Raw genomic sequence first — 14,161 nt, forward strand, 5'->3', positions numbered from 1 at the left:
ATATTGCAAGATTTTAAGTAGGGGAATGATATGCTCAGATTTGCATTTTAGATAAATCAATCTGCAGGATGGTGGAGAACAGTGTGAGGGAGAAATGCCTGCAAAGACACGGAGGTGACAGACCCCTCCCCACTGCTGCAGCGCCCCACACCCCATTGGCAGGTGACCCCACCATGGATTTCTCATTACGGTACCAACTTGAGAAGGCATTCTCTGCCCCTTCCAGGGGAGCAGGCAAGGAGTAGAGGCACAGGCTCACTGCTTCATGAAAGCTGTCACCGAAGTCAGTGCTTCACCATCCAGCTCATTTGATATTCATGGAAATCGGTAAGCATGCTCGGAACAGGTCCACTGTACACTGGGAAGCTCAGAGCCCATCTCTGATACACTTTTTTTTTTTTTTTTCACTTCCCAGGGCTCCCTCTGGTTCCTGGTACAAAAACACGCTCTTTCCCCTCCCTTTTAAAGCCCTGCTCTTGGGAAAGGCTCTGATAGCTTTCGTTCAGTGCTCCTGATGGAAGGAAATTTAATGTGAAGTATCATCTGTGCCTGTAACGAAGGCCAGTCCCAGGAGAGCTGCACAGAGAGTACTGGAAGGAAACCTTCAGGTGAACAGCACCTTGACCACATCCTCCTGTGTCTTCAGTGCAATCTAATGGAGAGTGGTTTTCTGGAGGAACATGGATCTGATGTTATAATAGGAATTAGTGGAAACAGGACTCTTTAAAGGAAATTTCTTATAATGTTTTCTTTTCTTTCTTTCATATGAAAAACAACAGGATTGATGTATTCTGCCTGAAGACCCTGAAAACAGAGCCTCGTCCACGAGCATAGTCACCAGTAGGATGGCCTGGCCTTGCTATGTGGTGGGTTTGCCCAGACCGTTGTTACTTACAGGCCAAGCAGATGGTGCTATATACCAGGGGTCAGCAAGCTTTTACTGGAAAGGCCAGATTCTGTAGGCTTCATGGGCCATACCCCTTCTGTTGCAGGCAGCTCTGCCGTTGCCCAATACAGAAATGAATGGGCATGACCAGAGTTGGCCCACAGGCTGTAGGTGGCTACCCCTGGTCCATATCATGAGATAGGCAGAGCCCTGCGCAAAAGTCCTACTCCGTTGACATAAAGAGTGACTGTAAAAGGCATCCCCCTGGGTTCAGGCATTATGTCTACAAAGGCCTGATAGATGACAACATGTTAATCCATTATCCATTGGCAACGGGTTAGCACAGATTCATTTATCCTTGAAGTGCAGCCTGGAGATCACAGGATGACATTCCCATGCATAGAATGCCCTCTAACTTTGACCAGCTGTACCATAAATACATGCCCCTGGTCATCAGGAGCCACTGAGCATGAATATGGGCTGCTTGATGAGACTCCATCTCACTTCTGGAGATAATAAATCTTGTGTCTTGAAGGTCAGTGCACCAGTTAAGAGCTTTTGAGTAAAATAACAGAAGCCATAGGGAAATTTATGTTCCCACATAACAGAAAAACTAGAGGTGAGGTGGGATCAACAATTAGCTAACCAGTATTTCTAGAACCCAGGTTCTTTCTATCTTTAGCTCTGCCATGCAAAGTATAGGCTTCTTCCTAAGCATGGCTGTCCTCATGGTTATATGGTGGCTCTCAGCAATAATTGAGACATTAGCAGAACAGAGGGAGAAAGAGAGAGAGAGGAAGAAAGAGAAAGACACTCTCCTCCAACCTGGAACCCATAATAATCACTGGACGGATGTCATGCACGGGATTGGCTTACATCTGGGTCCTTGAACCAATCACTGACAAGGCAATGGTGTTATCATGGTTGGCTTAGTCTACTAAGAACCCTTCCCAAGAGCTGGGGTCAATTCCAGAAACCACATTCCTGCTACAGAGTTGAAGATGGAATGAATGTTGGAGAGTCAATCACCATTTCCACCAAGAGCAGCATTTTTTTTTCACTTATGTTTCCCTTTTCCTCTTTTTAATAGGACACTGTTGCTGTGACCGAGTAGTGCTGAGAAAAAAGAAATGAGAGAGTAGGGAACTGTGCCCCTTCAACATCCCAGAAATGTCATTTCAGAACCATGTACAGCATCACCCATGGCTCTGTCTCCTGCCCATCCCACCAACCCCCAACACATGTTACTGGTTTACTGGTGCTACACCCATGACTACAGTCACCAAGCTCAGAGGAAAAGAGAGAAGCCAGGCAACAGGTCGGCCAACCTACAAGTGAGGAAGCAGATTATGTTTGTTTTCTGAACGCCCTGGTGTTTGGCTGCAAAGCCTGCCAGGAGGGAGAGAGTGGTTGACAGTGTCCTGGAGGTTGGGGATGCTGTTGGATGGTGGGAAAGAGCTAGGGATGGGGAGTCAGAAGGTGACACGTTTTAGGTCACAGCTCTGTGAGCTCAGGAGAGACAGCTACCTTCTGTAGCCCACTGGTATCTTCATATGTAAACCGGAAAATATACTACCTACCCCTCAAAGGAGGAGTCTGTGAAGATTAAATGTAAGAGCATTTTGTAAACTATAGAGCTGTACAGCTCTAGACAGCAGTATTTACTACGGCTGGAGATAGAGGGAGAGTTGAGTCTTAACGAATTTGTGAAGGTGGTCAGGAATCCCTGGTGGCTTTCCTGGTCCAGCCTATCTGCTGGCCCAGCATCCCCACTGGAGCCCAGACCACGATCTGCCCCCTTCACTTTCCTCCCACCAAAGATTACCTGTCTTGTGTCTCACTACACGCCTGAAGCTGACCTAAGGACGTATGGAATCATGGAAAGAGCATGACCTAAGCATCAAAAACCTGAATCCTAGGTCTGGCTCTGCCATTAACTGGCCATCTGAATTCAGGCTTGATTAATCTATTGGCAACCTTGGACTTTGAGCCTATAAAAGAAAAGAGAGCTCTGGTTTTTAAAACTTTTTCCAGCATTAAAATCCTGGCTTCAAAGAAAAAGGGTGCTCTGTGTTCTTCATCCCTCCCCTTGTGCCCCTTCTCAGCCCAAACAGCATTCCCTAGGCACCCTCACAGAAAGGCATGGGCTTACTGAAGCATAGTTTGAAAACACTGGGCTAAATGATCCCCCAAGGTCCCATTCATCTTTAAAATTCTCTAACTCAGTCTCTACTTCTAAGATAAAAGCCTTCATGCTAATGTGAGAAGTAATATAATATAATATAGTAAAGTACAGTACCCCTACTAGAATCATTTGAGTAGGAATTCTCATAGACATATAATCTTATGAATTAATACATAAAGATAGAATTTCAGGCACCATGTGTGTGAGAGAGGTAGTTGGGAGACCCCCTGGATCCCCTAAGATCATACGACTTGGGTTGTCCATTCAGCTTTCATTTAAAGCCTAATCTTTTGAAGTGGTTAATGGTATTTTTCAGGCTGGTGAGTGACAGCTTGGCTTCCCAACAGCTCCTTGGTTAACGGTGAGGCCCAAGGAGGACAAGGAAAAGCCATCATGTCTTTCATGGCGGGAATATGAGTTAGAATCAGGTTCAGCTCTGAGGGACAGAAATCCAATAAAGTTATACATTCTTTTCTATTATATAACAGATATCCAACAGCAATCTAGGGCTAGGAGAATGGCTTCATTCAAAAAAGTCTTTGAAGATCCAGGCTCCTTCTAGCTCATCACTTTAATATTCCAAGGAAGTAGCTCTTGTCTTCATGTTCCAAAATAGACACCAGAGCTCCAGCCATCAGATCTAAGTCCCAGTTAACAAGATGAGGAAAGAGATAAAGAAATGGAGGTCTTTCTCCATTTAAAGACATTCTCTGGGTGTAAGGGATGGAGGGATAAATGGGAAGATTGGGATTGACACATAGACACTACAATATATAAAATACATAACCAATAAGGACCTACTGTATAGCACAGGGAACTCTACTCAATAATCTGTAATGGCCTATATGGGAAAATAATCCAAAAAAGAGTGGATATATGTATATGTATAATAGATTCACTTTGCTTTACACCTGAAACTAACACAAATTTGTAAATCAACTATACTCCAGTAAAAAATTTTTTTAAAAAGACATTCTCTGAAGTTTCACATAACACTTCTGCTCACACCTCATTAGCTAACCTGAGTTTTGTAGTCAACCTAAATAAAAGGGAAGCTGGAGGAAATCACCTTCTGGATGGGAAAAGAAGGAAGGATGACCTACGACCGCTGGTGGGTTCCATGTCAGGAGTTAGTCAGCCACAGGGAAGGGTCAATGATCCTCAGAATTTCAGTTCTGGGATTTATACATTGACCCGGGCGCTTGGGAATTTTACTTGGATACCTTCAGATTCTTAAACATAATTTTTTAGTGTCATTAGAATAGACGCAGATGAGATCTGCATAAGTAATAATGAGTATGAACTTTAAAAATACATTTGTACTAACTATGCTACAAAGTTCCTATTTTCTTTTTAACCTTTTAAAAAAGTATAACATATGTACAGAAAAGTGTAAAAATCATGGTGTACGGGTCCATAAATTATCACAAAGTGAAGACACCCAGGTAACTACCACTAAGAAAAAAAAAGAAACCACCAGCGCCCAGAGCCCTCCTGTGCTCCCCCCAATCCAATCTGCCCATCTGGAATCCTTCCCTTTTCTCCCTTTTCCTTCGCAGCTCTGTCCTAGCCCCATCTTCTCTTCTGCTCTCCTCATTTCCCGGGCCTCCCAGACAAGCTGGAGGTCGGGGGTGGGTGGGTGGTAATTTTTTGAGGCTGTTGTGCCTTCTGGCGCAGCATGACCTTTGGAGCCAGGTTCACCAAGATCTAGATCTCAGCCTCTCTGCTCACAGCCTCTGTGAATCTGGAAGAGACGTAACCTCTCTCACCCCAGCCCACACACCGTCCTGAGGGTCAAATCCGCTGGTTCCTGTACTCCGCACAGTACCCGTGCGTGCTGGCACTCCACACATGGGGGCCCATATGATAGCCACTGCACTTTCATTTTTATACTTTTTGTTGGGCCTTTTAAAAACCCTGTGAGATGACACTCATTATGTCCATTCCACAGATTGACACTGTGACGCCCACTGAGGCAAGATGACTTGCCCATCATCACACAGCGGGTCAGCAGCACAGGTAAGGGTAGACCCTGGGCTCTGAGGCTGGGCCAGCCACTGCCTGGAGCTGCAGCCCTCCTGACGGGGGGTGGGGACACTGGGGAGGGAATTCTGACCTGCCCACAGTCCTGTAGCCATCCAGGTGCTTTTTTGGCCCAGGGATGCCTGGTTCTTTCCCAGACTCGCTGGCATCCTCACTAATACTTGTCTCAGCCTCGCCAGAATGTTTCCTAAACAGATGCACAAATATCAACCTTATGACACTTGCTAATAAAAACAGTTCCCTCAGCAGGATTGTGTTCCAACAGTGCCTAATAATAACTGCAGACATGAGTGAGGAAATCACTAGCCGTGCATAGTGTGTGGGACCCTCTGGAACCAGATGGAATGTGAAACAGTCAGGGCCAAGGCAGTGTCTACAGCCAGGGCAGGGGCGGGGCTGAAAACCGGTCACCTGGCCGGATGAGGAGGGCAGTGGACCAAAGTCAGGCCGCATCCTGGCCACATGAGCTCATGCCATCATCCAACAAACACCATGTGGACAGTGACCATGAAACAGGTGCCTAGTGATACCCGGGGATGGGTTCAGAAACCCATGGGAGTTTAGAGGAAAACTCCTCACCCTTCCCGAGATGCTCAGACATTTACTTAGAAGGAGTCAGGTGGTTTCTCATATTATAAACATGAGACAGACAAGCAAGTGACCCAGGAGAGGAGGCCCAGGGACACGTCCAGAGTGATGTGCAGAGGAGAAGGAAGAGAGTCTTCCCTGACAGGTGGCTTGGCCCCGTGGTTCCTGCATGGAATCCTCTCACCGTCTGCCCTCACCTTGATCCACTCTTATCCCTGCCCCTTCCCTTCTCCACGGAGCTCTGTGAAACAGCAGCGGCAAGAGTATTGAGTGCTCACCTTGTGGGCGCTGTCCATAGTGCTTCCCCGGTGTTAATTCATTTTATCTGCATAGTCTTATGAGGTAGGACCTACTATTATGCCCATACACAGGAGGACACTGAGGCACAAAAGGTTAAGTAACTTGTCCAAGGTGACACGGTGAGGAAGATGGGATCTGACCCTAGGCCATCTGGTTCTAGAGCCTCCCTTTCTTCTGCTTCAGCCGAAATCTAACTCACGCTGCAGGGTGCTGGCTCCCTAGGGCCCTGTGTCGTCTTCCAAGCCCTCAGAACCCCAGGGCCCAGCGCAGGGGTCTGTCGACTCAGCGCTTGGTGCTGTGACTCACCGTCTCCCCTCCACCTCACCTCCCGCCACCATGCTGGAGGATTCGCACACCCAGCCTCCGGCCAGTCTCGCAGGCCTTCATCCCGCTGGGCTCACACGCTTCTCCCCGCTCTGCCCGGTGGTCCCCAGTGCCGTGCAAGGCAGAAGCCAGGGCTGGCTGAGAGCTTGGGCGCTGGAGTCACACCACCTGGGCTCTACTGCCAACCCAGCCAGTCACCAGTTTCGTCCCCTCAGATTAGTTTCTTGACCTCTCTGAGCCTCAGTTTCTTTATTTATGAAATAGGCTAATAAAAGGAACTACCTTCCTGAATTATAGTGAGGAGGGAGTGTAGGCACACCAATTACTTAAAAGGGAGCCGGTCGCACAGGAAGTATTTAGGAAACCTTAGCACTTACTATGACCACATCTTGTCACGCAGACTCTGAAACCATAAAATCAGAAATTCTGCTTTCTAACCACAACTTCCTGTTTTCCATTCTTAAAGATCCCTTGCTCCCAATAGACTACTCTGCTGCGTTAGTGCCCAAAGGGTGCTGGAGTCCCCATTCCCAGTGTACCCGCCACCTCCTGGCTTCTTTCCTACTTTGCTCAGACCCCATGGTCAATCACTTTACTGACATCCTTATAATTACCCACAATTTCCTCATACTTGATCTGTGTCTGTTAGAATTAGGTTCAGTGGCGTATAATAGAAAACTCAAAATAGCAGTTCTTAAGGTCATCAGGGTTTATTTTTCTCTCACATAAAAGGAATCCAGAGGTAGTTAGCCCCGAGGGGATGGTGGCTCTAAGTGGATGGGGGACCCATGCTCTTCTCTTAACTGTTTGCACGTTGTCTCATAGTCCAAGATGGCTGTTTGAGCACCAGCCATGGTGTCTACGTTCCAGACCGCATAACGGAGGAAGGAAGAGGAGGGGAGAACAAAAGGGAGAGCCCCAGCAGTCTATCCTCCTGCTCTGGAACCTTCCCATCCAACACCTTCCTCTTATCTCTCATCGGCCAGAACCTGGTCACATAGCCACACCTAGCCGCTGCTTACTTCCTGCTCCAAATGAAAGGGAGAAGGGGAGGATGGTCCTCCTGCTGTGCAGGGTTTGCCTGGCCAATGCACAGCCAGTGATGACTTCGCCACCCACTTCTGCTTCCAGGCTGTCCCCAGTGCTGGAGAAAACTACCCAGTCATGCTGACAGGGAGGTCTGTGGACGTGTGGTTTCCAGCCCCACTCCTGGACAAGGCCATGTCCCTCTCTGCTGCATGCCTCATTGCAATTTTTCCAAGTATTCAATCATTTTCCTGGAACCCTCTTCCCGCCCCTGTTCCCAGCCTTGGTCTTGCCTCCCGTCCTCCCGCTCATCTGTACCTCTTGTTTCTCTGAAGCTGCTCCGGCTCCAACCAGGAGGTTACTGTGCCCAGGCAAGGGTAGACCCCCTCTCTCCCTGAGTCCCACAGTAGCGCTCAGCACACAGCTGAGCGCACCATCAACAGAAACAAACAATGAGAGCGAAGGTGCTCGTGGCTAACGGCTTAATCCCTCCACGCTCCCAGGATGCTCCAGAGCCTCCCGTGTGCATCCAGGGGAGGGCCTGAGCAGGCTGACGGGGGCCGTCTCAGGGATACGGCTCCCCCAGCAGCCCCTCAATCCCTCCTCTGAGCCGCTGATGAGTCTCGGAACAGAGACAGTCCCCCTGCAGGAAGCTCGCTCTGCCAGGACACTTCTGGCCACCCCCAGGCTCAGTCCCCACTGGCACGGCGGCACCGGGCACTCCCTCTGCCTCTCAACAGAGGGAAAGCGCCTTGAAAGAGAAAGCCAGCATTCCCCCAGGTTCAGGGTACCGGGTCCATCTTCTTGTGAAAACGGCCCCCTTGCATTCTTGGCTGCTGGTGAGGGGCAGTGTGGGTGCGGACATCCCTGGGTTTAGGGGCTGACTGAGGTCGCCACCCTATTCTTCAGTAAACGGAGGGGAAGTGAGAAGAACAGTGGCCTTCGAAGCCCTCCAGCGCCCCCTGCTCAGAGCCTCAGATCGGCTGTGCCTGGCGCCTGGGCCTGGGGTACTTCTCTGAGGGCTCACACACTGTTCCCAGGGCCCCGACGGCACCCTCCCTCCTTCCCCTGCCATCCGGGCTCATGAGTGCTTGGGTCAGGAAATCGCTCAGCAGCTAAGGTTCCTACTTGGTGTGAAAAGTCTGACTTAGATGTTGCTATAAAAAGGAACAAAAATAACAGATGTGCCTCTTGGTCTGTCTTTATGTTCCCTGCTTCATTTATCACACACATCTCGCAATAGCTACTCATTTTCACATTTTCCTCAGTCGCTTCCTCCTCCAGCATGAATTACTTAAAATAACAACTGCCGCTGGGGGTCAGCCTCATAGCTGTGCAGAGCAGGCAGCTGCTCCAGGAGAAGCCTCAGGTGACCTTCGCTCACCGCGGTACCCACTGCCTCTCCGGCCTGTCAGCAGCCAGAGGCAGCGCTGAGTAAGGAGGCCTGGGGACTCCCCTCCCACTGCAGAGGCTGAGATGACTTTGGAAATTTCCTGAGGACAAGGTTGGCTAAGAGAGCAAGAGAGAGCAGAACACAGACTGTCTGGCATGGAAGGAACACCTGACCAGAGATGGGAGCTGAGTTGCCGTCCAATATATGCTGTCAGCATGCTGTGTGGCCACACGCAAGTTGCTTCCCCTCTCTGAGTCTCAGACTCCCCATCTGTAAAATAAGGGTATATGAGGGCCTTCTGTGCTGGGTGCATCCCTGGAGCCTCTCTAACGTTCAGTCCCACCTCCTAAACCTCCTCTTCACCCCTTACCAATTAGGCTTTGTCAACGCCTTAGCTAGCTTCCTATTTACGTCATGCCTGGTCTAGTGTACTAGACTCTGGATGGTTCTTCCTGTCTCCCCTGTCAGCCCCTACAGTCTTTTCTCCTCACGGCCACCAACTGCTTGGTTTTGTTTGCTTTTATTAGTTTTGCCCCCCAATTTTTTAAACAAATATTTATTGTATCATTAGATAATTATATTTCTTTTATGAGGACATGTCTTTGCAATATGAAAACAAATTTTTTTTTTTTTTTTTTTTGCAGTGCAAGGGTACAAGGGTACTGCAGTACCCTTTTTTGCATGCTAATGTACATACTAATCACTCTTGATTTTACCTTCCTTGATCACCTGGCTGAGGCAGTGTTGGTCAGGCTTCTCCCCTGTAAAGTTACTTTTTCCCCGCACTCCATTCTATACTCCATACATACTCTTTGGAAAGAAGTCACTGTGGTCAGCCACACTTTGGGAGTGTGGAAGTAGTATATCTACATAAATTATTTGGAATTCTTCTGCATGGGTGATCTTTCCTTCCCCATTTATTTATTTATTCAGTCATTTGTTTATAAGAGTATGGACTCACGGATATTTATTACATACTTTGGATTATAATCTAGTACTACTTTATTTATTTTGTTGAACAAATTGTTCCAGCTTTGAGCCTTTGGGAGCTCTTTCAGTTTCTTGTGTTGCTTTGATATATCCCTATCAAAGTGGTTTTTGATTTTGTTTGTTTGCAGTTACTCTTAGCACTTACTCTCTGGCACTGCAGGATGCTCCAGGTTCATCCTGTGTATTTCCTGTCCCAGTCCTAGAATCAGCCATTTCACCAAGGACCCTGCTCCTGTTCATTGGAGAATGGTTTTAGAAACAAAGATCTGGCCACTAGATGTGCTCACTGCTACCGAGGAGTTGTTGTTGTTGTTTTTATATATACCTTTTTTTTTTTTTTGCGGTACGCGGGCTTCTCACTGCTGTGGCCTCTCCCGTTGCGGAGCACAGACTCCGGATGCGCAGGCTCAGCAGCCATGACTCACGGGCCCAGCCGCTCCGCGGCATGTGGGATCTTCCCGGACCGGGGCACGAACCCATGTCCCCTGCATCGGCAGGCGGACTTTTAACCACTGCGCCACCAGGGAAGCCCTATATATACAATTTTTAAAGGTCACTTTCCATTTACAGTTATTACAAAATATTGGCTATATTCTCCACGTGGTACAATACATCCTTGAGCCTATTCTACACCCAGTAGTTTGTACCTCCCACTCCCCCTCACTCCCTTCACCACTGGTAACCACTAGTTTGTTCTCTGTATCTTTGAGTCTGCTTCTTTTATGTTATATTCACTAGTTTGTTGTATTTTTTAGATTCCACGTATAAGCAATATCATACAGTATTTTTCTCTGACTGAGAACTTGTTGCTTTAAAATGGCATCTTTTAAACCCTGTTTTTCAATTGTTTATCATTAGTATATAGAAATAGGAATAATTTTGAACATTGATCTTGTGCCCCATAGTACGAAGCACTTATTAGTTCTAGAAGTTTCTTTCTTGATTCCTTTGGTTTTGTACATATACAATCATATCTGTGCACACAAAGTTAATATTTTTTTCCTTTGTAACTCTATTATTTCTTTTTCTTGCCTCCCTGTATTTGTTAGGGCTCCCAGAACAATTTTGAATAGAAATGGGAGAGCGGCTATCCTTACCTTTTTCCCATTTTAGAGGAAAATTGTTCAGTATCTCACCATTAATTATATTATCTGTAGGTTTTTCTTTGATATCCTTTATTAAGTTGAGGAAGTTCCCTTTCATGCCTAGTTTGTTGAGAATGTTTATCATGAATGAGTGTTTTTAATGAATTTTTCAAATACATTTTTCTGCATCTATTGAGATGATTATATGATTCTTCTTTATTCTGTTGATATGGATTTTTTATTTAAGAGGGTCAGGTTTATTGATATATATTTAGTGTATTAGTCAGGGTTCTCCAGAGAAACAGAACCAATAGTAGATAGATAGACAGATAAATAGATAGATAGATAGATAGGTAGACAGATAAAGAGGACATTTATTACAGGAATTGGCTCATTTTATTATGGGGACCAAGAAGTCCCATGATCTGCTGTCTGCGAGCTGGAGAACCAGGAAGGCTGGTGGTGTAATTCAGAGTCTGAAGGCCTGAGAACCAGGGGAGCAGATGGTGTAAGTCCAAGTCTAAAGACCTGTGAACTGGAGGACCAATGGTATAATTCCCAGTTTGAGTCCAAAAGCCCAAGAACCATAAGCAGATATCTGAGGGCAGGAGAAGATGGATGTCCCAGCTCAAGCCAAAAAAAGCAAATTCACCCTTCCTCTGCCTTCTTGTTCTATTTACACCCTCAAGAACAGACTGGATGATGCACACGTGCACCAGTGGGGGCAACTTTCTTTACTCAGTCTATCAATACAAATGTTAATCTCTTCTGGAAACTTCCTCATAAACCACTCTCTGGGCACCCCTTAGCCCAGTCAAGTTGACACATAAAATTAACCATCACATTTACCTACCTTAAGATTCACCCTTTAAACTATACAGTTCTAGGAGATTTAGCAAAAGCAGAGTTGTGTAACCACCATGAAAATTAAAATAAATAAAACAGTTCTATCCCCCCTTTCAAATTCCATATGACTCTCTGTAGTCGATATCCCCTGCCACCCCCATCTGCTGGCAACTACTAATCTGTTTCGTGACCTTTCCAGAATGTCACGTAAAGGGCATCTCATGTTACGTAATTTTCTGAGTCTATCTTCTTTCACTTAACAATGCATTTGAGAGTCACCCATATTATTGTGTATATCAGCAGTATTTCCTTTTATTGCTAAGTATTCTATTGTATAGACATATCACAGTTAATATCTATCCAGTTGAAAGACATTTGGGTTGTTTCCAGTTTGTAGCAATTATGAATAAAAATGCTATTATAGGGGCTTCCCTGGTGGCACAGTGGTTGAGAGTCCGCCTGCCGATGCAGGGGACACGGGTTCGTGCCCCGGTCCGGGAAGATCCCACATGCCGCGGAGTGGCTGGGCCTGTGGGCCATGGCCGCTGAGCCTGCGTGTCCCGAGCGGGAGAGGCCACAGCAGTGAGAGGCCCGCGTATGGGAAAAAAAAAAAAAAAGAAAAAACTCTTTAAAAAAAAAAATGCTATTATAACTATGTATAGGTTTTCGTGGGAATAGTTGTTTTGGTGGGAATAAATATTCATTTATCTTAGGAATGGAATTGCCAGATCATATTGTAAGTGAATGTTTAACCTAAGAAATTTCCAAACTGTTTTCTGAAGTGGTGTAACATTTTGCATTCCTCCCAGCAATGTATGAGGGCTGAACTTGCCAGTACTGGTATCGTCATTTTTTTTTCTTTCTATGCTAACAAGTATATAATGATGTCTCACTATGGCTTTAATTTACATTTGCACAGTGACTAATGACGTTGAACTTCTTTTCATGTGATTATTTGCCATCTATACCTGTTCTTTGATGAAATTTCTGTTCAAATACTTTGTCCACTTAATAATTGAGTTGTTTGTTTTCTTATTCTTGATTATTTACATATATATTATATAGAGAGATATAGATACGTTTTTCGCAAATATTTTCTCCCAGTCTATAACTCATCTTTTCCTCTTTTCAAAAGTGTGTTTCAAAACACAGAACTTTAGTGCTTCCCATCTCAGGAACGTGTCACACTGGTCATCAGCAGGTGGGCTGCTGAGATCAACACAGGCTGCTAACACACAACAGGAGAAAGCCTGAGTTAGTCCAGCCCAGGAATCATCTTGCTTACAGTTGACAGATATTTCACAGTGCTATAGACACCATAATGAAAATTCACCTGTTGGAGTCACCTTAGTATTGTCGCCTTTATATTGAATGTATTATTCTAAATTTTGTGGTAGGGAAGAGAGGTATGCTTTCATTGATTACAGCCTTTTGATGTCAGCTAGGTGGCTTTTAAAAATCTTGAACGAGGTCTTCCCTGGTGGCACAGTGGTTGAGAATCTGCCTGCTAATGCAGGGGACACATGTTCGAGCTCTGGTCCGGGAAGACCCCACATGACGCGGAGCAACTGGGCCCGTGAGCCACAATTACTGAGCCTGCGCGTCTGGAGCCTGTGCTCCGCAACAAGAGAGGCCGCGACAGTGAGAGGCCCGCGCACCGCGATGAAGAGTGGCCCCCGCTCCGCAACTAGAGAAAGCCCTCGCACAGGAACGAAGACCCAACACAGGAAAAATAAATAAGTAAATAAACTCCTACCCCCAACATCTTCTTTAAAAAAAAAGAAAAAATCTTGAACGAAATATCTTCCTGTATGCATTTTATTTTCTAACTACCTTTTCTCTTTGAATTTTTTAACATCTTTATTACAGTATAATTGCTTTACAATGGTGTGTTAGTTTCTGCTTTATAACAAAGTGAATCAGCTATACATATACATATATCCCCATATCTCCTCCCTCTTGCGTCTCCCTCCCACCCTCCCTATCCCACCCCTCTAGGTGGTCACAAAGCACCAAGCTGAACTCCCTGTGCTATGCGGCTGCTTCCCACTAGGTATTTTGCATTTGGTAGTGTATATATGTCCATGCCACTCTCTCACATGGTCCCAGCTTACCCTTCTCCCTCCTCATGTCCTCAAGTCTATTCTCTACATCTGCGTCTTTATTCCTGTCCTGCCCCTAGGTTCTTCAGAACAATTATTTTTTTCCTTTAGATTCCATATATATGTGTTAGCATGAGGTATTTGTTTTTCTCCTTCTGACTTACTTCACTCTGTATGACAGACTCTAGGTCCATCCACCTCACTACAAATAACTCAGTTTCGTTTCCTTTTATGGCTGAGTAATATTCCATTGTATTTACGTGCCACATCTTCTTTATCCATTCATCTGTCAATGGACACTTAGGTTGCTTCCATTTCTTAGTTATTGTAAATAGAGCTGCAATGAACATTGTGGTACCTGACTCTTTTTGAATTATGGTTTTCTCAGGGTAT

The 14,161-nt window shown here is 45.9% G+C and overlaps 1 long non-coding RNA gene across 1 annotated transcript; it reads left to right on the forward strand.

The window, feature by feature from the left end:
* Positions 1 to 778: 778 nt before the first annotated feature.
* Positions 779 to 13,171, forward strand: LOC132598334 (uncharacterized). The gene is made up of 3 exons (XR_009566374.1): positions 779 to 866; positions 5,023 to 5,090; positions 13,108 to 13,171. It is a non-coding gene; the product is annotated as an uncharacterized lncRNA (long non-coding RNA).
* The last annotated feature ends 990 nt before the right edge of the window (positions 13,172 to 14,161 follow it).

Source organism: Globicephala melas, chromosome 13, assembly GCF_963455315.2.
Source record: "Globicephala melas chromosome 13, mGloMel1.2, whole genome shotgun sequence".
Lineage (NCBI taxonomy): Eukaryota > Metazoa > Chordata > Mammalia > Artiodactyla > Delphinidae > Globicephala > Globicephala melas.